The 26,762-nt window shown below is 41.0% G+C and overlaps 1 protein-coding gene across 5 annotated transcripts in view; it reads right to left on the bottom strand.

The window, feature by feature from the left end:
- Positions 1-26,762, bottom strand: part of LOC105265900 (fasciclin-1) — a 107,992-nt gene that overhangs the window by 56,906 nt on the left and 24,324 nt on the right. The gene's annotated exons all lie outside the window — the stretch shown is intronic.

Raw genomic sequence — 26,762 nt, 5'->3', positions numbered from 1 at the left:
TTTTATTCAACGACACATAATATTTATTATTTTTTTTTTTTTTGAGAATCAATTACTTTTATGAAATCAATCGTTCAGTCATTTATATGAATTTATTATTTATATGAAAATCTAAAATCAACTGCATAATTTATCCCCACCAGTAAAATGGTGGCACAACAGGCAGTTTAAAAGTTGTCGTTTCAATTTTCTGCGCAGTGGATTCGTCAAATTTGGATGATAAAATTGCACAAACTGCAGCCATCTGAATAAAAAAATGGAATAATAATTGAGGATTTAATTGCACCCACAGAATTTCGTTTGAACTCACATTGCAATCTTGGACAGCCTGACGATCCGGACAAATAACAGAGAATTCCTTCGAACATATTTCCACCTGTCCAGCAGACTACGAAATTGAGAGCAATAATTACAACAATTGTTTTCAAGGGAAGAACCATTCTCTTAATTACACGTGAACAATTTGTCACTCACCGCAATGCCGGAAAGAATAGCGAGAACAAATAATAGGAGGAGCTTCATATTGAGATGAGTAATGATGACGACCTGTTGGTAGCGAGTACTGAACTAGTTGTCGTTACTCCGGGGAATGAACGAGTATTTATGGACAACAGAGAGAAGCGACAACCACTCGCGACAAACTGTTTAAATGAAGATTACGCAATATTTGTCGAACGACCATCGAGAGATATCGGTATTCGGATTGTGACTGAACGATTGTCGGAATCTTTATGGAGTCGCTCATGCGTAACGAAAATTGAAGAGTTTCCACTTATTTAGATAATTGTGTCAACGGTGTGCATGCGATAGCGAAAATTTCGGCTACAACTCCAGGTTATCAACTCCGCAAATGTTTTCTTAAAACGGGGAGAATGACGGTAATTTAGTGCGGGTGGGTACCAAGAGAGAAGAAAATGAAGGACAATTTGGTGAGGGGAGATGGACTCGAGAGACAAATGCAAATTTCCCATGGTAATTAGTCGGTAGGAGTCTCGCGGTTGTAGGTAGTCCTGGTGAGTGAGTAGGCGAGGAGACGAGGGTGAGGGGAGGACAACTGAGTTAACTGGATACCCGGCGAATGGAGGGTCAACTAGACTCTCTCTTTTCTCGCACCACCAGCGGGGAATTCATAATTGCCCAAGCGTTTGTTCACCGTCCGGGAAATTAAAAAAAAAAAAAAAAAATGCCTCCAGCACCTGCGCGCACCTCCGTCCGAGCAAAGTACTATTTCGGGAATGCAAAATGAGTTTTCCGTCCATCGCAGTTTCAGTTCCAAATGTCACGATATTATTGTTCTTTTAAATTCTCTCATTTTTCGTACGTGAAATATTGATGAGTGAGGGTAGGTGACACTGGGTACTCATAAAATGTCGGAAAATAAAGAGCCCAGGAGGATCGAGGAAAGTAAAGCAAGATAAGACGGGCGTAAAATGAGTACCGATGACATAGCCGATAGAGTCCAGCGATTCTTCCGGCACTCAGTCGATCCTTTGTTTTCCCCCTCTCGAAAGCCCAACGACCCTTCGCCATTTTCTCATACAACCCCGGTGTCACAAACAGGAGCGGCAAAAAGAAGCTCACAGCACTCCAGGGCTTTCTTCCTCCACTCGTTCGGTTTTCCACTCACATACCATCACCCAAACGAACCCCCTGTCTCAGTCAACCTCATCTTTCAATATTTTTTTCTATACACTCCAACCCCCATCCCCTTCTGACAGCGTCAATTTATTATTATTAACCCCCTTCTTTCGCAATCTTATTCCGGACGTACCAATGATTTCCGTGAGCGCGAGACGAACGCGTCGGGCGGAATTCCACTATTCCGGACGCCGGAAGACAAAAGTTTTTCCATTGTTGGTCGAATCACCAGAGAGGTATATGAGGAAGAGCCAGGGAATGAGCATGAAGATAGAATGGTTCGACAAAAAAGTCGACAAATAAAGAATGAAACAAATGGGAGGAAACAACAGGGCGACGACTTTTATGTACACTTTTCGGAGAAAAGTAGTGCTATGTATACGGTAGATAACGATAATGGCGGGTGGGTAGTATTGCTTGATGGAGCTACATAGTCTGACATGAGCGAACAAGACTAATGTATATATCACGGTTATAAGTTTTGTGTGGGACTAGTCATTCGATTCGACTGGACTTTCAATTCCGAGAATAATGTCGTGAAAAGTTTTGAGACCGAGAAAAGCACGACGCCATTGGTTTTATGAAAATCCCAACGAAAAATGGCGATGATTTTGTGAAGAATGATTTAATGAGCTGTCTGCTTTATCGGAAACCATGTAAATGAGCCAGTGTCTGTGATCACGTGGGCGAGAGGTTTGAAGGAGTTGCTTCGACTACACGCCCTCACTCTATATCCAAAGCCCATATTGTAGACAAGCACGAGCTCAAGGGTGAGCACACCCCGTGAAGGCCTAATGCGCTCTTTTATGCCACCTTCACCGAGAAGCGTCACGTTACGACACCCTAACAACCCACCACCCATCAACCCTTGCCAACTTGGACGCATCGCTCAGAGTTGATACCCTCCCGCCATTCTCCTGCTGAGTGGAAAAGAGGGTGTTCCATTCTCAAGAAGAGCAACATCACAAGAAGCCTTCATCATGAAGCCTCGATACAACGCGTCAAAGCTTTTCTATATGCATCACTATGCATGCACATGACCGAGCTAAGAGCAGAGAGGCAAACCAGAATTTCTCATAATACACGCACCAGAGTATCTATAAAAATTCACCACTCCAACGGATAAGCAACAAATGCAAATTCCTAAATTCCCACAAACTTTCTTAAAATCTTGGAAATTTTAATCCCATGCAAATGGCATCGGTAAGAGTTTACCTCTGTAAACTTAAATTATATTTCAGAATTTCTCGCGATTCTTGATTTAGTCGGTGAAAAATCGAGACGCCATACTCCCTCAACTACTTCAAACTTTCTGACATTCGATGAGTTTTCACCGTTCCCCCCATCACCCCGCAGTAATTGCGTTAACCAATGTGAAATATTTATTTACGCTCGAGTCAGTGGCATTTGCATTTCGCGTGTCGTCGATGAAATTGTCCCCGGAGGATGTATTCATCCGCGAATGTGAGGCCTCACAGAATTCAACCCCCGAACATCTAACCCCGAATAAATCAGTCGAGCGCGACCATTTCCATCCCCTTGAAGGAGAGAATGCATCCGGATCACCTACCGGAGGGAAAGAAATCCGAGCCACTAGGTACCACAGAGAGAACATCAAAAAGGAAGCAATAAAAAAAAAACGTCAAAAAAGGCAGCATTTAGCAACGCTTCTGTTGTTGTCACCCCGATCTCTCGGTGAACCGCATCCCCTTCTAGCCGAATATTCTCATTTGCATTACACTGGGGTAAACAAGGGTAACAAGATTTCCGGGGGAATGATTCTCGGTTTGGCGTGTGTATGTGCACCATTCGACCGTGGTGTTGCCTAAACACGAATGCTAATACAATTCCACATCGTATACCTCACCCCTCGGAAATTCCATGGAAGGCAGACGGCCCCTGCAGAATCGAACAACAAACCGTAAGAACTGGTTAGTGTTATACCATCCCTTTATGTTTTCACTGGTGTGTGAGGATTATGCATCTGATCCGACATGTATACATGACGCCCTTTGTACGGATTCAAACAACAACTTTTGTGGTTTGCGCTCCTCCTACCCACCACTGCCTAAATTCTAATCCAAATTACAACCACAGCCCCCCTCTCTAAAATTACGATACCTCATTACCCATAATAATTTATAATTTTTGTGTTCACGATTTCATATTAATTTTTTAGGTTCAATCGTATTCAAATAAAATACGAAAATTGTTTGAAATGTAATTATTAATTCACGACTCTCAATGTAAATATCCGAATGATGTTTGTCCTAGAGTTGTTGATAGTATCAATGGGGTTTTGGGAGAGTATGCAATTGGTAATTTAGTCATTTTGAGTGGGTACGATTTTCCGGTTGACCCGGTAGTCGCGGGTAATTATGATTCCGCGAATAGAGAGGGTAATTCATAATTAATTGGGCAAACAGTGGACGACTATTTTGATGCATTTGGGAGTGGTAGCGTCTGTTTACAATTTGTTACAGCTTCGTGGTATGATAGATGATCCACAGGCTACGAAAAATCACCGACAAATATTTCCTCGTGAACCTTATAATTCGTCAATTATTTCTTATTCTTTCTTCTCTTCGAATTAATTTTTCAATGATTATTTGAGATATGAATAATGACAAAATGACGAAATGCTCAGTGATCAGTGACTGCAAATGATAACATTTTGCAATTATACGAGAGAATGCAATGCATTCGCTATTCCGGATGGTATAAAACATTAACATCCTCAGCTTTCGTCTGACTGTTTGATGTGACCCATAAACTCCAGACGCAGACGATTCTCTGAATGTCAAGCCGTGACCTATTCCTCACTGTTGTTTCCCTCCACGTTTGTGGGCTTCCACGGTCGTATATTTTTTTTTTTCCCATCTTCCGGTACTCGTTGTTTTCTCATAAGCCAGACGGACGTTTAGTTTTTTGAACCCCAGCGTTGCTATTTCCATTGCAACCAACGGGCAAACCTATACATTCCTCACTAACTCATTCCTTCCAATGTTCTCGTCGAGGATGAATGCATTATAGACCAATAAACTGGAGAATAAAGGGGATTTCCAAGTTTATCACAATATCTGCAGAGTCGGATATCTGCCTCGGTGCCCGTGGAGATGTCCTTTTTATTATATATATATATATTTTTTTTTATCGCGTCTCGAGTGCAGCGAATTGTCAGCAAGAAATGGGTGTCTAGAGTAGACCCCCTTCGTCACTCTAACGAGATGTAATCGTTTAAATTGGATGCAGCGGCGAAGGTCGTCTACTTGTACATCATCGCTATCTTACATGGAGTTCCTCTAAATAACGGTTTAATCGAGTGTCTTGGAGTGTCTTCTCGCTATTGCAGGGACACGTAGTGGATCTATCACAATGCGGAGAGAAATTCTTTATGAAAATTCCAGGACTGACATGAGCTTCACCAAAAACGACCAGAAATTTCACCGGAATATCACGCGAATTTGAATATTACTATATATTAATGACCTGAATATTCAACGAAACTTCAATTTATTTGAATTCTCTATCCATTGAATATTTTTCAACATTCAATATTAATTTTTCATAATGAGTTTAAAATTCATGCTGTCCGATAACAACAATTCCCCCGCGATTTTATCGTAAACTGAATAAAAATTCGCAGCATTGAAAATTCAGATGCCACTGTTTCTAAAAGTGAAACAATTCTAACAGTGGAATCTCTCGTTCTCCGGCAAAAAAATCCTCCCCTGAATTACAAACAATACTCTCCATTCCACTATTCCCATTCCATTTCCCTCTCCCTCCAGCATCATTAGAATTTCAAATTCCCGGGGAAATTATGAATTAATGGTGGCTCTGAGTTGCCTACCTTCCAGCCCCATTTCTTTTCGTTTATTTCAAGACCATATGTTGCTTACGCATTGGAGCCTCAATTTTACTCGGAGGAAAACATTGTGTTTTCCAAGCGAGCATTCCACCCGAGGTAAAACGATAAATTAGCATTCCCTCCCCCTCCACCCAGTAGAAGGTTTTGTTAAATACTGGCCGCGCGATTTCGCGGGTGATGCTGTGTGTGGAATACATAGAGAGGGATCACCCAGAGGAAGAGGGAGGTTGCATATCAACCCACCGTAAATTTCATTAAATCTACCTAGCGATGCCATGAGACTGTGCGGTATGGTCTTTGCTAGCAACCGTTGCTCAACTACATGCTCATAAATAAACGGCAAAATTTTCAACTAAAACTAACCGCCAGTGTCAACATTAATTTACAACATAGGAAGGAGCTGTTGTGTGCACATCCCCTATTATGAATATATTTTCAAGTGCATCGAGAGGTGATTATGAACTCGTGGGAGAACACGTTGCAGAAATTATATTCCACGAGAGAATTTCAAAGACTCTTAATAAATTTCTAGTTCAAAAGTGATATTCCAGTGAATTTTCATATTGTTTTTGGTAAAACCTGTCATATAACATTTTAGTTTATTTTCTGAATAATTTCACTCCGTGTGTGAATTCGACTGGGAATCTGTGCCCGGCGTGGCACACGTTCCGCATTTCTGCATCCGGTTGTCGAGGGAAAAAAGAAAGGGACTGAGGAACATCTGGAGATAATAACCGAATCCTTTCGGGAGGTTGCTCGCTCAGCCATCCGCATTTCTTTGGATGAGTGTTGAGTGAGCGTTGGAGAAACGCATAGATTATGAAAGTTTCATCACAGCTCCATCACTACCAATTTCGAATGAAAATTTAAATTTTCTTGGTGAAGAGTTACTTGAAAATTGGCTATAGAAATATATCGACTGGTTGAGTGTGTTACGTGCACTGATTCATGAATTGAAAGTTGCAATGTTTCCTTCTTGGCAATAATGAATATTGGAGTGAGGGAGATTCAGTGGTTTGGACAGGTCCCCATGTGCTCTCCTATACTTTCTCCCTCCCCCCCTTTTTTTTTCTCCCTTTCCTCCCTTCTTACGAGTTGGCGCCATATGGCGTAGAGCTAGACGATCGCGTGTCACCCTAATGATTCACGTCGTTCGTCAGGTAGAAAAGAGACGTGGTGCACATGTAGGTTTGAACACACGTGCTACCGACTTATCGATCATACGCGAGACCACCACCACTTCCGACTAGATCGTTCAACTCTTTCTCTGTGTTTTCTCGTGTAAACTTTCGGGTTGTCGCACGCAGGTACAATGGGGGAGTACCCTTGGACACCGAGAGAAGCCTTTCCCCTACGGAATCGTTCAACGAAAATTTATGCTAAACGCTACACGCATGATGGATTGATTCAATTTTATCAATTAACGATAACTAAATTTTTGTTTTTTTATATCCACTCCTGATCTAGGACAACCAATTGAAGAAAAGGCTTGCAGACCCTTGAGGAAATTAATCTTTAACATGATAGTTTGATTTTTGAAAAGTTTTTGTTTGCAACTCCCTGAAAACATCGCAGCCTCTTTTATCCTTCATTTTGAGCCTGTCGAGATCCATTCATCTTGAATTTTTTTTTTACCCATTGAATGTTCCATGACGTTCGTTAAAATGGATTGCTAAAAAGGTTGGAAAACGTTAAAAGCTGGGAGCGCATTGCTGAAGGGATCGTTAGTAACAAGAATTCCAAGTCACTAAAGCTCCACATCGGTCAATCCATTATGGAGATGTCGATGGAGAATAATTGGACGGCTGGGTACCTCGAGCGGCGTCAGAAATAAATTATACCGTAATACCAAGAAAATTTCAACTTCAGGAAACGAGAAAAATCGTCTCAACACTGAGAGCGTACCGAGATAAATAGTGATACAGTAAATTCCACCAAAAAATATATGTATATTGATTAAAGACAGGAAGAGAGATTAACTGAAGAGGATAAGTAAGTCAGAAAAGCTCGGATAGATCCCTAAATCCCTAAACTAAAATGATTCTCCGACAAGAACAAGAAAAAGTTCCACTAGATGGGAAAATTGGCTCACAAATTAAATGCCCAAGCGATGAATTAACGCGATGGCTTCATTAAGACGTGCGATCACAGCAATATCATAGCAATTTAGAACCCTTAGCTCATCGATAGCCAATTTACTCGTTGAATACCGACCAAGGACGTCTATCATGATCAAGCTGCTGTGCGTGGTACACGTCACAGATTTCTCCTTGACTGGGGAAAAGCCCATCCTACACGAAACATCATTAGTCCCATGACAGACAGGGGCATTAATTAACCCGGTTGGTCGTTGCCGATGTCTACAGGCACCAAAAGCTGCCCCATTCACCACCCACCGCCCACAGACACTGAGTAAACCTCTTAGAGGGCATCTGTACTGGGTGCTGGCTGATGATAACAAACGACTTTTAATGAAAACCCTCTACAAGAAGCCACGGTAATTTCATTCAAGTCTCATTATATCGGCTTGTATCGATAAAACCTTTTACCGCGGCTTTTTAATCCGATGAATGTAATCGCGGAAATGGCGTTATCGTCGGGGGTTATGTTCCGTGTAATTGGGGATGATGTGGGGTATTCTTTGTAAGAGAAAACAACGGAAAAGAGGGATAAACGATGGGGGAAGCTGGGGTTCATCCTCCCCGTGGTGGTTGCTCGACGTGAGTTGCTCACTAACCATCCCCTCATCATCACCAATTCTTTCGCGATATTAAACTATTGCCGCTGGAAAATTCTCTACCATAAGTATTTCCAAGAAATATCATGGAAATAATTAGTCACCGCTGCGGCATTAATCCTGAGTGTCGAGTAACGATCGGTGAATCATATTTTTATAATGAATAATGCTAATCACTATAAACAAGGAGGAATAGAGAGGGATATTTCATCCGCCACTAGCTCGCATATTCGTGATTCAGCTCAAGCTTATCACTCATTAAAGCCAGTGAGGTAATTTAATGTCATTTTGCAAAAAGGAAGTGCGAGTGAGTGTGCAAAGATAAGCCCATGTTAAAGATTCATGCGCATTACCATTACCGGCAATTGCCCTGCTTCAATAGTTTATTCCACGTGGTCACATGTACCTAATCAATAGGATCATCAATATCTGGAGATGCCTATCACAGAGCCTATCATAATCATGGGGGTGATGATAGTTTAGATTGGACGATAGTTTACGTCTGTTTCAAATTGATAGCGCCATTGTGGTATCATCACATGATGAAAACACACCGTAATTACGTGAAATTCATATCACTTTGATGTAAAATTCTCAATTTGCCATTAAAAAATTCCTTCACAATTTCTGTGCAACTTAAATAGATAAAATAATTTTTTTTCAATTCCCAGGAGTGAGAAGACGATTTTTAATTGAATTCCATTTGAAATGGACGAGAATTCATTCCTGTTGGGATGCTAACGATTCATCCATCAAATACGGATTAAACTCCTAGGAGAGATTCGATAGAGATTTGCAAAGAGAGCACCTCACTATTCAACTGGAAACATCTAATTCATCTGATTGACGTTGTCTGCTATCAGCAAGACACGTGAAGAGGCGAGTCTGAATATATATTCCTCAATGGTATAAAAGGAATGGGCATTTTTACCTCCAACGAATTTCGCGTGACTGCCAGTCATTTCGTCGAATGAGCCGCAGGATAATCATTAACCGGCATTGATCTGCCATTCTCCCAAGCCGATTCCATTACATTGGATGAAATTCGATACATTTCAAGCCCTTCACAGTTCTCTTGAGAAGCAAACGGCCAAAGGAAAAAGGGAAAGATTTATTTCTTCCATAAAAATCTCTTCAAAAAATATCCGAGAAAGAGGCTTTCAAGGGATTTTATCGGATTAAAATTTTCAAAATGTTTGAGAAAAGTTTGAGAAAAAAAATAATTAATGAACCTGGAACTGAGAAATTTATGAGGAAGTCCCTTCATCCAATGACAAACTCCTGAGTCGAACTGAATGAAAAAGTGCAAGTGAACAGTGGAAAATGAAACGAGCAAACCAAAAGAAGAATGGGAATTCTCGACTAGAAAAATGAGGGAAAAAAAAAAATGTAGATCGTTGAGAATGTATTTGAGCAAACCGATCGTGATAGAGCGGTGGGAGGGGTGGTTTAACGGGGTGTGGATATAGGTATACAGCTATTTCCGTGACAGGCACAAAAGTTCCGCTCTACCAGAATAATATACGTCTGCCACATTAAAGAAATTTAAAGGCACGAGCACCGGGTATTTTCCTTGGATATGAGAGCCTGAATTTACTCACTCGAATTATTGCCAAGCGACTTTTCGATAATCCAATTCAATATCACGATCTTTATTTCAATCAATCGCGCCTGTCAACTTATCCTTGCGTAAAAAAAAATTTTTTCATTTTTCAATACAAGAGAATTCAGGTGATCCGACACAGTGGAATAGATTCCCTCGAAATTCCTCTGGTTTTGACCCTCAATTTCTCAAACTTCTCCCCACGTATACCAACCAACAAAGTAAACCGTGAGTAAAGCCCATAAACTGAAGACCAACGGGTTCTCGCTAAACCCCGAAATGACGTTCCAAGAGATGTAGTGATAGCCTCCCACCCAATGGTGGTAATCACGATGCCAGGTAATGAGCAAGGGTTAGCCATCCACAGGGTGGATCCCGAATGGACCGAAGTCTCCCACAAAAAACCGTAGCATCTGCCATTTGCCCATCCTAATCAACCAACTGCTGCAACCTTTTCCCCTTAACCCTCCACCATCCGCCCCCGCCCCACCAGGTGAAGGAAATTGATGGATAATGACGAATTAGCTCGCGGCAAAAAAAAAATGAGAAGGTAAAAAAAAAACAGATCCCGGAAAATTCCTTGAAAAATCGATGCGTCATTCCTAATCCGACAAGATGAAATTGAAGTGCACTCGGAGGAATGAAGAGCCGGGGGAACAGAGGATAAAGTCCTCGATTTCTCAAGCGAAATAACAGTGGAATGCTTTCAAACGATGCAAACGATGGAAAACGTATTGACTAGAGGAGTGTGTGACAATGAACAGTTAATACGGATATACAAAAGAAGAAATGAGCGCTGGGTTTACGTAGAGCACCAGATGGATTTCAATCTATAACGAGTGATTGGCTACAGTCGACGATGGCCTAGGAGTGACATCTGGCCCCTGCGAGAGGCCCACCCATTGGCTTTTACAATAATGGCAAAAAGCTTTGACTCGTTTTTATAAAGGCTGGTTTACATCAGCCCCGAGCGAGATGGAAAATATCGGAGAAAAAGGGTTACACGTAGAGAAATTCAATAGGATTACTCCAGTGTGTACTCTGTACTTGGAAATAAAAGGAATTTTCAAATACTCGATTGAATCATCCAATCCTGACACATGCTCTAATTTTGAATAAATAATTTGTTCACTTAAATGAGGATAATTGGCAACCAAGCTACACTGATTCAATCCGCACCGAGGAGCGAGATTAATTGAAAGGATGGGACATTGGAGAGAAAGGTTGTGATTGTAATTAAAGGGTAGTGTTTCCACGGGATGATATAAGTTAGGGTGGGATTTGGGGTAAATATACATGAATGTCACGCGAATATAGTGGAGCTGACGTGTATGTGCAGGCTCGGCTTTACGTTTCCCTCGTTAGAAGTCCATTCCAATGGGCAATGTCCGGTAGTACATTTGTTGTGAGCCAGAGAAGGGTAGGAAAAGAGCGGTTGTACCGCTGTGAAGTAGCTTTAAAGGAGAGAGCATTACAAATTACAGTTTGCACTACTCTTACCATGTTTATGGTGGTAGCCTCAATTACAAGGTGCAGTACCACTAATTCACCGCGAGACCGGAATTCTAGCTAAAGTATTTAAGTATCATTTGCATTTCAGGGATTAATCATTTCCAGGAGGATATTATATTGAAGGATTAGGAGAATCTTCAATATCCGTGAAAGGATAATACCATGAGAATTGGCAAGAAATTCTATCAAAAGTTTTTCGTTCTGAAGGGAATACTCGATGAAATTTTTAACCGGCATTTTTTTACATGCAGACTGAGAAATTTTAAGCACAACAGTTCCGTTTCACTATCTGCATGAGAATGCAATCGTTTTCATCCAAGTGGTCGTTTGCGATCGGTTTTAATCTCCAGGTCATACCCAGCTCATACTTTCGCATGTACTACCATGTGCCCAAGTCTCACGGTAATGTCCACCTCCACTTCTCCATTTCGTTGCGCCGAGATTGCCCCGTGCTTAATCGCTCCACTATTTTTTCTTTCTCCTACCAATATTTTTTTTTTTTCGCGTTAATATCCAGGTGGAAATATGCCCAGGTATAGTGCACGTAGTACGTGAAAATGGGGGATGAATGGTGTATGGATTATGGTACCAGTTTGGAATTGTTCGAGGTAAAAACCTAGTCCGAGGATTCGTTGAAACATTCGTTGGATTTTCTCTATTCATTACCAAGAATATCAAGAAAAACCTGTACACGGAGATTATTTGAGGAAAATTCGTCCCTTTCATTCTCAACCAAATTTAATTGCGAGAGATAATGATTTTTTTTTTTGTGAGTAACCAGAGCGACGAGCTGACGGTCATTGAGGTATTTGAAAGCCCGCGGGCAATGAATAAAGATCAGGCCCTACGATATTGCATTCATAATTGGTGGATATATATTCGTGAAAGAGAGTGAATGGAAAAGCAAGTACTGGAGCCACTTAAGAGTCTGTATAGCCGGTCTTAAGTATGCGTCAACATCAGGATCACTGATGGATTCTCGCGAGACGCCTTACCCACTGGGGGGGATGGGTCTTGGCTTGCGAAGATGTGTTTCCACCGAGGAAGTGAGAATCATAAATCTGAGCTTGGATGACTTCCTCCATTTGCGGAATGCAGATTTATCATGGTTAGCTCTCTATTGTGCAAATTTTCGGGCCATTGTGATGGGTCGAGTGATTCCAGAAAGGGTGGAGTGGACAGAAAGAAATTATTTATAAAAATTCCCGCGTTATCCGGCATTCAATAGCAAGAAGATAACGATTTCTGTCAATTACAGTGACAGGTGTTGTCCCGAATATATTCAATAATTGGCAGAAACTATTTGTCAGGGTAAATTTAATTAATTGAGTTGTCCAGTGGTCACGTCAAATGATTGAATTCCACCGAGTGTATATTTCACGCGTGCAATTGCACTGGAACTTATCGCCGGACAAATCGTAATTGGTACTTATATTCACCCAGTTCAGAGTGCATTTTCCCGTAACAAACGTGTGTTACCCTCCAAGTGGATAAGAAGGGGTAGGAAAAAAAAAATACTCCGGCACGCGTATGTACTCTCCGTAGCCTCATTCAATTTTCTTTGTTGGCAAGTTCACGCGGGTGTTATGTTGGGCATATTAATAAAGGCCGGGTATGCTAACCACGTAGTGGCCGCCCACCATAACACCAGCCAGGCTAAATAGTTTTCCCAGGAGGGGTATGAGACCCGGAGTAAGACAAAGCGGAATTTTGGGGAGGAGCCAGGGGGTCAACCAAGTCACCAGAAAAGCTCCAATTACTTCAAACTTGTAATATCCTCTCATCACTCCTCTGTCAATGCAAATGGCAACAATTTGACTTGCAATGCAATAAAAATTGACGACACTGCGAATTTATTTACAACTGTTAGGAAAAATGAAAAAACAAAAATATTCCCACGAGTGTTATTCCCTGGAAAACAAGCGACATACCGCCATCGACAATGTCCTATCCTACCCGACATCTCAATTTTCCATATGCCATGAATATTTTTTTTATTCATATTAAAAATTCCATCAGAAGTGATACATCTCTCTGATCCATGCATGGGAGTATAATTCATTCACACAGCGACTGTTTCAAATAATAGCCCGACAGGAGCGAACGCTACAGAATGGCAATATAATGCTGTGTAAAAGTGTACACAGTAACGGGCATCTACCGCAGGATAGGAGCCATAACCCTGCACTCTATCATGTGCAGCAGAGTCCGTTGTACACGTGAGCACAGCCACCGGTGGTATATCTGCATTTTACCCCGCGTATGCGGTGAAAATTGCCGAGTTAAATCTTAAATGCGTCGCGATTTCGAGCGTTTATGACGCTCAAGGCGCCGAATAATAATTCCAAATATTATCACTGACCTATTAATCTTAATGATTACAATAACTCGAGAAAACACCTACACCGATAAAAAATTGTACAGATTGAGTAAGTGCACGGTCTCTAGCATCGACTGAATTCTTCTAGAAAAATTCCCTTATCTGTCATGATCCCGGGATGTTCCTCGAAAAATAACCTTTTAGCTAAATCGACTTGTTATCCTCTACGTCTTCCCTACTGAATTGTTTCTGCACTCGTGTTTTCATCGCTTTTCTCCGTACCAATGTCGGGGAATTGTAAATTTACAAGACTCCTCGCATGTTGCGGTAACTCACCACTGAGGTTAGTCTAATGAAATGGGCGAAACGACCAACCCCAACGAATTATCGAAGAGATCCGCCCTGAGCTGTGGGGGGCATTAAGCCTCTCCCCCTCCCCCCTCCCCCCTCACCTAGGGGGTGGGGCTCACTCGAAATCCGCGTATTCCCTCTCGACTTGGGGGTCTTCATCCCTCCCTCCCACCCCGGAAATCGAGACGGACTTATCGGATAATTACACCTCACGGGGATGAATTTTTTTTCCTCTCATTCATCTATCGTCTCTATCCGAGGATCTGGACGTCAGTATCGATTATGCGGTCGCCCATCAATGAGATTCCGATCAGATTTTTGAGGATAAGTTTTAATCAACAGTCGATGTCCACACAGTTTTCCAATAGACTGGTAGACATTTTTTTAAATTCTCGGCAGAAATTGCAGCAATCGGCTGAATTCCCAATGGCGGGCATTTTAATTAAATCGAGATGAGGGATTGAATAAAACTTCTCATTTATCATTAAAACTATTCAATATTTAATGGATCTAACTGATGAATTATTTTCCTCTTGTGGAATTGATTTATTCATGAATCAATGTCGATTTTCGAGTGAAAAGTCAAATAATTGACACGACAAATTACCGGCCACATGAGCGAGGCATTAAAAAGACTGAATGGGTATTTCGGCGATGAGAATCCCCGGGTGAAAAATTCCCGAGGAATTATTCGAGGAAAATACCTAGCGTACCTGGAATAACTCGGTAAAATTAATTTTTCGAAGGCTAAGACTTCAGAATTTCCCCTCGGGGTGGAACAAGGGGGTCGAATTGAAATGTCTGGAGACGAGGCTATCGAGAGAGTTGTTTAAAGGCTCGATTCCCTACAACAAGCGCACAAACAATCCACAACTTCCACGCCCCTCGAAATTGCATTCGCAACTTCATGAAGTTCACCACCTGCTGTTGCCGACATAAAGGGATATTATTTTTTTCTCTCCCAGTAATTGCTCTGTTACTCGAGGAGTGACTGTAATTTCATTATTATTTTTTTTTTACAGTTACTGGATTTGTATTTTCCAGGGCGAAATTAATTGGTTTGAAGTGGAGGCGATTGAGTTTTTTTTTTTCGATGGAAAATATATATTCATTATTCATTGGTTTTACGGTGGAAATAGTTGAATATATATTGTTGCATTTGTTGCATTGGACATCCGCGGAAATAGCGAGAGACGGTGATATCTATTGATCGGGTATCGATTCGCTTTTTTATTCCCCCCGTGATATTTACGTCGGTGCTATCTCTATTTTTATCCCGGATGTCGTGTAGACGAGTGCAACCCGACTCAGCTGTTAATTACGTGTACGTTGAGAGTAAAAAGGGGGTAGGGGGTTAATGGATAATCAGTAATTACGATATTTTTCAATTTATTTTTTGTCGATGGATTAATTTTTTCATTCTGCCTTATGAAACTCGTCTATTTTGTGAGAGACTCCGGAGGGTAATTTATTGAAACGTTCATGGCAGAAGGAATACTGAATTTGTCCCCTGGAAAATTATCCCCCGGAAAATTATTATTCTTTCGGATGATAAAATTTTTAGTAGGAAATTAAAGCGCGTCAAGTCTATGGAGATCGACAGTAGTGACTGGTGATATTAGTCAGACATAAGAACGTGCGAGAGGCACGGGCCGCTTTGAATTCGCCATTTTACATCGAGCATTTTCAATTTTCATTTCATCGCGGAATATACATTATCCCGAAATTTGACTCGATGAGGGAAAAAATTCCCGTAATCTTCTACTACCAGACGACGAGTGCTCACTGCGTTTTTCACGTCTCTATATCCGGGTTTATTTTACTCATCGGGGCCAATGTCGCGTGAAAACTTCAATTATTGAGAGAGGAAGGGAGAGAGAGAGAGAGAGAGATGTTCAAACTTTTTAATGAAAAAGTCCGGTTGAAACGGATAGAATAGAGATATTTTAATCTGATTTTTTTTTCTGGTGTCAGTACGTCATTATTCTTGTTCCAATGCCCATTATCTAAATACAAACTTGAATCAGATTAAAATTCAAATCATGGAGAAGTTGAGAAAGAATGGAATATTTGTGAAGAAGTTAAAGAGAATTGAGGGGAAAAATTTGAGTGCATGGACTTGTCCGAAGGCTCTCGACGTCCAGGGGTGATGAATTGTATCATCCAAACAAGCGGGAGACGATAATGATGGAAACACAGCAGTAAATCCAGTACAATAGAACTGATTGAGAGAACGAGTCTGGCGAAAGCCTCAAGAACGAGAGCTTGCGGGGTTCCCTGACCCCCAGTGTGTCACCAGCTGTATTTGTGCGTAATCATCAATGTACCGTACGACCTACAATTCACAACCATACAAATGCACGAGGTACCGACAATTGTCAACATCCTCCATCTCCCTAACCCATTTGATCATTTCCCAGTGGAATAAGTCACAGTGTGGACGCATATGAATACAAAAATGCCATTTTATCGCCTCGACAATTTCCCTGAAACCCACACTGAGAGAGAAAAATTTATCGAGAAAATCTTCTACGATAAAAAATAAGATCATATTACAATATGCAAGAAAAGGAGAAACGAGAGGTTTCAACAGACGAATTAACCCAGCGATGTCTCCACCCAGAGGAAATATGAAAAATGAGGAGGTGCACTGGAAAAGTTTGATGGCAGCCATCTGTCACTTGAACCGTCCCTTCCTCCTAATATAACCCCATATATAGCAGGGGTTACAGCTAGCCAACGCCAGGATGGCCACACGATTCCCTACCTTTTTACACCTCGAGATATATTCAACGGACACGGTAAAAACTATCCAATTGCGGACACTCTATCCCGGCACAAAAATCACCTAATCCATAAACCCCATCGACTTTCAAAAGTCCACATAATTCCCATTCTATACACGCAACTATTTTACGAGCTTTTGGGTACTCAAAATACGAGAAATAATTCTAAAAATTCATCAGAACTCGAAACGCCTCGTAAATTCCTCACCGCCCTTCCCATTCCCAGAGTTTTCGTTTTCATGAATATCTACAGATTCACCTCAATATATTATTGTCAGATGCCAGAAAAAAAAATTTAATTTCAAAATATTTCAATTTTAAAAGAAATTACTGTAATTCATTTTTTTATTTTATGTGAATATTTGAAAATTAGGGGATCAGTCCCAGGAAAGTAAAAATTTTTCTCTGTGCATCTTCCACGCAGATAACCACCCTTTATTTGACTTTCCCCATGGACTCACCGTTCACCGATACACCCTCAACCCCTTAACAAACTCGCAATCACGTACCTGCAACAGAAAAAATAAAAACACGGGTTAAGGTTTTTCTAGACGTGGTGGGACAACTAAGAGAGCACATGGTAAAGTACAAAATAAAGGAATAAACAGGGGATAAAAAATAAAGCAGAGAAAAGCAAAACAGAACAAAGGAGAAACTGTAAACTCTAGAATTGTTTCGGACTGTCCTCAGTCGGTGGAAAGACAAAGAGGAATCAGAATAGTTTTAGAATGCGGGTGGCGAGCGTCTTGCTAAAATTTCGTAGGGAAAAATTGGATTAGAGAAAGTTTCCTTCGTCGCTCCGATTTCATCCCGTTGAGTGATGGAGGCATTTGGTTATGGCTAAGAAAATAAATCTGGTGACTCTTTAAAAGAGGATTTTTTCAGAAGAATTCAGAGATCCCTATATGAATTAAGAGGTAATTTTTTTAACAGCGTATACCACTGATTTATTCATGCACCCATAACTCGGTATCATCTCAAAACCTAGACAGACCCTCGAAATTTGCAAGTGGCTAGTTGAGATTCCGGAAAGCCCACCTCTTGAGATGACATCCTAACCAGACTTCCTAGGAATAGCTATAACCAGGGACAGTCTCCCTTTCTCTCCCATCCAAGCCCCAAGTAGCAATAGTTTTCCAAGCAAAAGTTGCCACCAGTATATGCCAGGAACACTTGTTATGTTGTTCTCCAGCAACCGTAAACAAGCAAGAATAAAACCTGAGTTCATCTCTCCTCGCTGACACCTGCGACCATTTTGCAAGCAACGTCTTGTTTTTTTTTTTTATTTTCGTTGTTTTAGTGTAAAAAGAAGCCAAGTCCGAGGAATGTCCCTGGAGTTGGTGGACTAATGACCCTGGGTAACACGTGGTTGTTGGACTGTGCACACTTGGCTCAAGTGGAGTGGCGACTAATTTAGCCAACAATGTTATCTCGGTGGTTGTTGGCACGACAGCTTAGAATTATTCTCGACTCGGATTCCAAGGTTTCCCTTGATCCCTGATACCGTTGGGGTTGAATTCATGGACATGATCAACTCGGTTATGTAGTAGCTCTACTTGGATTCGTTACGGATCGCCTCAACTTGTTACTAAATGAGTTATATTTCGAGGATAATCCAGCGAGTAATTAAGGAGGAATCAAGCTGACGATGGAATTAATCGAAATCGAAAGAAATCGGAAGAAATTTCAGTAAAAAAATTTCCCTGAGAGAGATATATTTTTTTTTCCTCTCTGTGATTAAGGCAGTTCGTTACCCCCGAAGACCAAACAGAATTATTTACAATCTGAAAGTCAAATTGCACAATATTCCGTGTAAAGTGAAGGTCCGGTAAGTGACATTGGCGCCAACAAGTCGTCGGTTAATCCTGGGGGGATCGAAGCCAAACACAAGGGGAAAAAATATATCTGATTGCGTGCGAAAGTGCGAGGAGAGGACAGTGCGTGAAGAGTAGAAAGAAAAGTTGATGGAGGGTTGATTTGAAGAGTGAAAGGAAAAAGCCATGGTAGACAAGGGTGGTAGACGCTGACGAGGACGAGGAACACGTCAGTTTGACTCCCTTCATTGTTGCTTTCGCGCTTTTTTCGTCTTCTCTCTGTTGCATGTCAAAGAGGAGCTAGAGGAGGGCGCCAACTCAAGAGGACGTCCAGACGCTAAAACTGTTAACGCATACGGTTTCTCTCCGAGGGAATTCTTCAACAATTGTTGCCACCACATGCTCTAACTATTTATTCTCTATATTTACCGACCACAATTCCTTACTATTTCATCATTAAATTCGAAATTCAGTGTTCGCACTGAAAATTTTAGTAGCCACCGAAATCTTTTTTCTCGCATTGATATGGTCTCTCCACATAAATCCACAGACATTTTATGAGAAATCTCTATAAATTTTACCACAAATAACCAGAATTTTTATAGCCATTGAATTGGAATTCTTCTAGTACTGGCGCTGAAATTTTTCTAAAGATTTGTTTTCCACCGATAGAATTTAATTCACTCGAATAATTTTTTCACTATACTGTATTTTTTTAAGACAATTGATACAGAATAAATTTAATGATCAAATTTTCATAGCACATAAGTCGATTTAAAGACATCCAACTCAAAGACGTACATGTTGACAGAGCAATCAAGTACCGATAAAACTCGATTTATCTGATTTCATTACAGCGCCGCCATAAACCACTGGGTCGCCTCGCAAAAAAAAATCCATAAAAAAAAAAAGGCTCAGCGGAGACCTGACCAGTCTTTAAACATCTCGAAACGTGCCGGGAGAGTGTAAAATAGTGCTCGTAACCCCTGAAATGAGGGCAAAAAATTTCAACCCAAATCACGGAGTACGACCCCCTCGAACCTTTTCCTTTTCCTAAAGATTCAAGTATTTCATTGATTTTTCAATGATTTCAGAAAAAAAAAAATAAAGAATATTAGGATTTCAAATGACAAGATTTGCTGGAATATTGAGAAAATGAAAATGCAATTGAGAACTGAAAATTGAGAGTAAAATTCTGAAGTGTGTGCAGAGTCACGTTTCGGCACATGAGTATGAAATAACGGGTGTCCTGGTGAATCGTCCACTGACCTAATTTGTCACCCCACGAAAAACCCCCCGGAGGGTGAATTGTGGCAGTGAAGAAATATGGGGACGAGGGCACATTCGTATTCGAGGGTGCTATCGTGGAAAACTACCTTGGTTGACGTTTGGCCATTTGATTGTAACGTGGGGTAAAGAGAAAAGAAAATAATAAAAAAAAAGCAGAGTCTCCTGGGGTGTGTTGATCTTGTTTCAAGGGGGATGGGCGACGACCCTATAACAAATGTCTGACGGACAGATTTCTTCTTTTTCCCTTCTACCGTTAAGAAGACCCAAGTGGCACAGGGATTCCGATAAAATGTATTCTAGAGGAATTACGTCTTGAGGCGTCTGTGTTTTATTAAGCATGTCCAACTACTTTGACTATTTTTTTTCTCCCTTCCAATCCTTTCCTAAATTTGCTCTCTACCAACATAGCGTTCGCTTGCTTGAATTTTCATCACAACTCGAACATTGAAAAAAAAAAATGTGTCAACACTACGATGTGGCAATAATTTCAAGGAAGTGCAGCGGAAATTTGAGTTAAATTTTTTTTTCAACGTTGCCGTAACGATTGAATATCTAAACAATCATCCCCTGAATAATTCCAACAACCGCTGCAGCTTCAATGATGCCGAGATAACAAGCCGATGTTCAGGACGCACGTTATCCATTCATCGGAAGGGTGAAAAAGGGGGATATTGTTTGATAGATAAGGTTTGCAGGAACAGGGGGAGAAGGGTTAATAGGACAAGCGTCATGGTTAACCACGATACACAGGCGTTGAATCCTGCGCCTGTGTGGGTGGTGATGGGGATGGGGATGGGGATGGGGATGAGATCATTGAGCCAGGGATAGGCGTCAGCGTTCGACCACGTCTGCCAATGTGGCAGTGGTTCAGCTGGAGGTGATTGGATCATGGAATTCCACCAATATGCCTAGTATCGAATTAATTGAATTCATCGTTGATTGGGAGTGTGCCCTCCCCCAAGACATCTTACTATTTCAACAGCAATCTTTAAAGGATGAAATCGTTGGGCCGAACCGATCAATCCGCACCAAGTGCAGTCAATAGATCTGAATAAGTGAAATTAGGGGATTCCCGGGCGAACGATGAAAGTGGAAACTCAAGCGGGCAAGAATCAAGAATTAATTGACTAGAGTTAATTCAACAAAAGTTGGGGGTAAAGCACCAATGCTCAATCCCCGGTTAAAGGTATAAGGACTGGTTGAAGGTAGTGGCTGGGGATCGAGGTGGGAGAGATAATTTAAGGGGCTTCGCTAGTCGATGCATTAATGAAATTGAGCAGCGGCATGCGCCATCATTTATTCACCCTCCAAAACTCCAAGCCCTCGGAAACTAGGCATCGATTAATAGCTCGAATGAGTTGCACTTCGATATATTTCGAGGGGCCGTAAATCTGTGGTGGGAAAGTGTTGAATTTTCATTCGATTTTGGGGCGAGAGCTATTGTTACGCCAGAAAAATAATGAAAAAAATTTCGGAAAATTCTGACGGGTCTCCCGTGATCATCAATGAGATCTGATGATTTATGAGTGCAGAAACTCGTGAATTGAATTTAAATTTGTATTTGTCCATGGACATGGGGACACAAGCTACATTATTACTCTTGAAATCTTGTTTGGAATTGAAAAAATATAATAAAGTATTAATTCAATAATGACTCTATGCTATTGGCTTTTGAAATGCCCGATAATATTATTCCACCGCAAAAAATCCATTGTTTTACATTTATGCATCAGATGAAAATCTTGAAATAGTAAAATTTACGATTCACGTTCCGCATCTGTTTGGGAAATAAGTCTCATAGTATAACCTCTTTTCCCACGAGAAAAGCGTCCAGGGGTGTATAATGCATTTTTGCCCGGGGAAATCTTGTTATGCGGAGCTAGAAATAATGCACAACGTGCTCAACGCATGAAGGAAAATTTTAAATTATCAGTGAGTCCCTGGTTTGTGCCGACTGATCGCGTATGCTTTTTGAATATTTCTTTATGGTGGTTCGCAAGAGAGATGTAATGTCAGACGTACCAGGAACACTAGTAAAAAATTTCACTCAAATTTTCCCATCTTAGTCGTCAATATTTTTAATCGATTCGAGTAATACTATTCAGAGAGAGCGAGAACCGCCGAAAGAATCAATGGCTTTAATAGTTAATGACTGGGGGGAGTTGTTCGAAATGACCGGCAATGATTGCATATCATGAAATGATCATCAATCAGATTGATAGGATTGCGATGGTTTGAGCCCCCGATGACATGCGAAATGCCCAATGGAGGCTCGACTCGAGGGTAAGTAAGAGTTTAGACTGTTGTGTGGGGTGATTTTCATGCCATTTGTCTCATTCACCACACCACCGAGGACGAGGGGGTAATAAATATCCTCGTCCATCTCGGTACCGCCGAAATGTCGATACGAGGGCTACCATGTACCCAGCGAGAACGATTAATCCTTGTTAGACATGGGACTATAAATTCCAAGCGTTAATCCTTGCCAGTAACTATCGCCCACGGTGTTTCGCCTTTCTACCCCCTAGCTGTTGCACCCCTTTTGTCATCTGTTGATATCACCTGGTGCCGGTCTTGCCAGAGATCAAATTCAAAATTTCAATCATCAAAATTTTATCTCCATTAAACAATGAAATTTCAAAACATTTCCCAAAGTGATAGAAAATTCCGGCTTTTCCTACCGCATGTAAATAATTGAAGTTTAAAACAGCTTGTGAAATGTCTGCACATGTATATTTGTCGGTTGGTAGTTATAACGTCGAACAAAATCAGAGCTAATATTGATTCCAAACAGTTTGCAACTCGTGCACATGTAACTGGGACATACTATTCCGTTGGAGTATTTTGTTATGAAACAAAGTTGTGGTGTATCAGTTGAATCGATACCCTAATGGAATCATCCGGAAGCACCATAAGTTACTCTGGGTTATATTCCGTCCATTTCAATGATATAAGGAGTGACAATGCGAGCGATGGATCTCATGTAGGTCGGGAAAAACTAACGAGAAGTGCGCGTTATCCAAAGGGGATGAAAAAGTGCTGTCGCGACGTTCCTTTGACTCTCACCTCGACAATATCTATCAGAGAGAGTCATTGCAGTGGATATTTTTTATACTTCATAGAGGATTCACTCGTACTATTCCTTTTGACGGCGTTGGAATGTGAAAATATCAAGTTTGAGCGAAAGAGGCAAGATGAAAAAAACAAATTGTGAAAGGCTTGGGTTGATGGAAACTCCTCTCAAAAACATTTTTTCCTCGTTAATCATTCAACTCGCAAAATTTTTTTTTTAACATGCAACATCATGGAAAATATTTAATAGCACTGAAAAATTTCGCTATAATCCCATGGGCCTGATACAGAACTTTTGGGGGTGAAAAGTGACTTTTTCTCAAAATACAATTCTTTATTCAATTATGCCATCAATACCCAACGAATTTATGAACAAATAGGTATTGGAGACGGCGCGGAGAAAAATGGGTGATCGCGGGGCTTAATATTGAATTAATGCGCGGAAAATACTCGATGTATGAAAGATTCAAAAGGCAATTTATCTGCAGAAGACTGGATCTCGACTCGAGAGCGAAATCATGAAAAAACAATCAGAACACTCCGACAATAGGAGAATCACAGTTGCACTAGGTATGATTCAATGGAATCCGAGAGTCCCAAGGGAGCGCCAAGTTTACCGAAGGGTGAGTCCCCTCAATTGATGCAGCATACGGAGACCATATACTGACCCTCTAACCTAACACCCATGAATAATTGACATTGTCTATTCCCCAATGACTCGCTCCATACACGATTAGATTTCCACGACTCTTTCCTTAATTATTTATTGCTCATTATTTGTCTACCCTCGACTGACAGCGAATTACCGAAACGCCAGAGAAGCAGAGATGATAAAAAAAAATTCATCCAAAATATTGAACAGGGGAATCGATTGAGATTATCAAGACCACGAAGAATGGGGGCTATTGGGTCAAATTGTCGGGGTTGTACACCGAATAATTAACGGATTATCCGAAACTTTTAATTACTCCAACCAACAGCGGATCAAATTTGTCACAACAATTACAACAATTCCCTTCCCGATAGTCAGTGGTTTAGCGAGGCAATATGTAACTGTTTAAAATGTATCTTGAACGGGGTGCATTGTGTGTGAGGGAGATTCGCGGTTAACTTCACCAGGAGTTTGAGATTTTCCGAGTAGCAAACCACCAAAGCCGCACTCACTCCTCGGATATTTGCCTTCAGGCTTTTCAGCACCTGTGAAAATTGCATGGTCTCCTTACGCTCTCCCCCGGACAACAATACAGCTAATAATTCTTCATTCAATTCCCACCCAACTTTTTATTACTTTAACCCTGTTTAAAGAGACTCCCGAATTTTATAAGTCCATTATATTAATCCACGAATTTTCCACTGCAGCCCGTTTTATAAATTTTATCGAATTCTTGGGGTCCTCAAGACCAATGAACCAATGGAGGAAATAAAATGGTCAAAGTCCCTGGTATGTTGGTACCATCTCAAGTATGTTTCCCCCATTGCACTCCTCTTTTATCGCACAGCTCCAGACGAATTCCATCACCCCAACGCCAGAAAAAAAGACACCCAACTTTTTCATTACTCGTACCCCTTTTCTCCTATTTCAATTCTCATTCACATTTGATCCTGAAAGCGTTTTAATTGCAGTAGAGATTGGATAGCACATCGTGCCGATCGACTGGCGTTCTACAACCAAGTTACCATTGCCATTGCCACCTCTGTCACAATCAAAACGCTTCCATTTCTAGTACTCATCGATACTGTAATTCATTTTTTTCTACCCCGTCATACTTCAGTTTTTTTTTTTTTGCTATATGACAAAAGCCCTGGGATGGAAAACAAAACTACCAGTGGGGATTACTCCGGTCGTCGTTCGATTGCAATTTCCAGTGAATGACAGGAGGAAGAACCAAAAATTACAGACACTGCGTACAAAATGAGAATTCCGGGGATTTGTTAATAACTGAAGAAAAAAATTTCTACTCTCGTGGGGAATTCCCTTTTCCATTTTGCACGAAGAAAAAAAAATCACAGTGAAATTAACTCGATGCCGAAAACATCATTCCAACTCCGTCTAAAAGCCTGAAGCGAGGTGAGTGCCCTTGCGAGATGTAAAAGCCCATCGTCGATAAGCCGAGGCTTTCAGCGACTATATAAAATATCTATGCGACATGGATGGTGGTATTGTGGTTTTCCCTCTAGTTTATTCCCAGTGCAACAAAATATCGTCTGCAGAAAAATTCGAGTCAAGCGACAAATACCTCTGAACGAAGAATCCACAATGAAATACACAATGGGTTGTTGGAAAACGATTTTCGGTGACTCCTAAAAATAACCGTCCTTTAATGCACCCTCGATAGACACCAGGTGAGGAAAAAAATCGATACAGTTGAATTGGATCGAGTAAACCGGGACTAATCAGAATGACCGGACAAAATCAGGTCATAGACCCCCCGTACAACCCCTGAGACTTGTCTATCGATTAATCATTATATGGAAAACCGGCTGAAATTGTCAACTAAAATTCAATGATTAAAAAAAAATGAAGTGAATTAATTAAGTGGCGACGAAAACGTTCTTAAAATTCTTACGATAGAGGGGTATTAAAAGACTCGAGAAATCCCGAATTATTTATGAATATAATTTTCCAGGAGTTGTAGAGTTTTATCGAGTTTTTTCCCAATATTTGAGGCGATTCTATTATCAATCTCTTTATATCCGATAATCTATTATGGAATTATCAAAGACAGATTTAATTATCGAAATGTTTCTTTTTTTTTCAACAGTGTAAAATGCTCTAAATTCTCCACATGTTTTTTCAGGGATCTATATAAAGAGATTGATAATAGATTTTTCCCTACTTAAATGGAGAAAAATAAACTCTCACCGCGAGGGACAAACAAATATCTACGCGTTGGAGACGAGCGTTCACTCTATAACAAATAATCCATCCTCGAACGAGGACAGTATGATGGGGTGGAATGAAGTTATTTTGTCTGTTATGGAAATGTTTGCTTTACGTACACGGCTTACAAGACTTTAATGGTAAACGTAACCCCGTGAACCTGGGGGTATGTGTTTGTTATGATAACCACAAGTTTCAGAAGGGAGGAAGGATGAAAATACGCCAGTGTTTACATTTATGGTGCCATCCACCTAAGAAATGTGGTTAAACGTTGAGCATCAGCTTGACGATGGAAAAATTTTTCTGTGTAAAATAGAATTGAGGGATGGGATGAGGGGGATCGAAAAATTCCCGTGGGTCAAATTTATCCTGATAAATCGGAGAAATCCGACACCGGTGGAGGTCACTCCCAGTGGCATTCTCGGTATTCATACATATAATTAGAGGGGGTTGGGGGTAACAGCCCCTCGCAACTTGCAATGTTCTTTCTCATTGGGAGCCACCAAAAGACCACCTGTAACGTCGCCATTGGGCCTCGGTTGAGAATGATGAAATGGCGAAACGCCGGAGCTCTTGGGATTTTATAGAGGGGTGAAAAGAGGGGTGGAGTCCAAGGGGTCCAGGGGGCGGGAGGGGATTGAGAAGGGGGCTGCTCCAATCAGAGTCTCAATCGAGATTTATGGGAGCGTGCTGTTCTTTGAAGGTTCAACTTTTCGTAGAAATTGCGTTCACAGTCGGATCAACTACTACACCCTTCATAATTTTGATCATGGAGTCATTTTCAATGATATATCCAGCTATGTGAAGTTGGCATCGAAGTTTGAAAAATCTAACTTTTTTTTGTTGGTTTGGATTGTACTCATTGAGTACTTGAATGTACCCTGTGC

Source organism: Fopius arisanus, unplaced genomic scaffold (genome assembly GCF_000806365.1).
Source record: "Fopius arisanus strain USDA-PBARC FA_bdor unplaced genomic scaffold, ASM80636v1 scaffold00033, whole genome shotgun sequence".
NCBI classification, from domain to species: Eukaryota; Metazoa; Arthropoda; class Insecta; order Hymenoptera; family Braconidae; genus Fopius; species Fopius arisanus.
The sequence above is the reverse complement of the archived record's forward strand: the minus strand, read 5'-3'. Positions and strand labels throughout refer to the sequence as shown.